Here is a 1288-nt window from a genome sequence, read left to right as displayed (position 1 = left end):
CTTAAGGTACCGTCACACTAAGCAACTTACCAGCGATCCCAACAACGATAGGGATCGCTGGTAAGTTGCTAGGAGGTTGCTGGTGAGCTGTCACACTGCGACGCTCCAGCGATCCCACCAGCAACCTGACCTGGCAGGGATCGCTGGAGCGTGGCTACACGAGTTGCTGGTGAGCTCACCAGCAACCAGTGACCAGCCCCCAGCGCCGCGTGGAAGATGCTGCGCTTGGTAACTAAGGTAAATATCGGTAACCAACCCGATATTTACCTTGGTTACCACCGCACGGAGCTACACGTGCAGAGAGCAGGGAGCAGCGCACACTGAGCACTGGCTCCTTGCTCTCCTAGCTACAGCACACATGGGGTTAATTACCCGATGTGTGCTGCAGCTAAATGTGCACAGAGCAGGGAGCAGCGCACAATGCTTAGCGCTGGCTCCCTGCTCTCCTAGTTACAGCACACATCGGGTTAATTACCTGATGTGTGCTGCAGCTACATGTGCACAGAGCAGGGAGCAGCGCACAATGCTTAGCGCTGGCTCCCTGCTCTCCTACTTACAGCACACATCAGGTTAATTAACCCGATGTGTCCTGCAGCTAGCTACATGTGCACAGAGCAGGAGCCGGCAGCACAGGCAGTGAGAGCGGCGAAGGCTGGTATCGAAGGTAAATATCGGGTAACCAAGGACAGGGCTTCTTGGTTACCCGATGTTTACATTGGTTACCAGCCTCTGCAGAAGCCGGCTCCTGCTGCCTGCACATTTAGTTGTTGCTGTCTCGCTGTCACACACAGCGATCTGTGCTTCACAGCGGGACAGCAACAACTAAAAAATGGCCCAGGACATTCAGCAACAACCAACGACCTCACAGCAGGGGCCAGGTTGTTGCTGGATGTCACACACAACAACATCGCTAGCAACGTCACAAAAGTTGTTCGTTAGCAGCGATGTTGCTTAGTGTGACGGGGCCTTTAGTCTGGTTCAGTAGGCTACACAATCATGGGGAAGACTGCTGACTTGACAGATGTCCAGGAGACAGTTATTGACACAGTCAACAAGGAGGGTAAAGGCCACTTCACACATAACGAGATCGTAAAACGAGATCGTTACTACGTCACAGTTTCTGTGACGCAAGAACGACTTCAATTGCGATCTCGTCATGTTTGACACGTACCAACGATTCACCCCCTGCTGCGAAATCGCTGATCGATGCCGAACAGCTTGGGCCATTTTTGGCTCGTTGGAGTCCTGCTGGGCTGCATGAATCTGTATGTTTGACACCCTATTTACG

Source organism: Anomaloglossus baeobatrachus, chromosome 1, assembly GCF_048569485.1.
Source record: "Anomaloglossus baeobatrachus isolate aAnoBae1 chromosome 1, aAnoBae1.hap1, whole genome shotgun sequence".
In the NCBI taxonomy this organism is placed as follows: Eukaryota; Metazoa; Chordata; class Amphibia; order Anura; family Aromobatidae; genus Anomaloglossus; species Anomaloglossus baeobatrachus.
Note: the sequence above shows the minus strand (reverse complement) of the source record.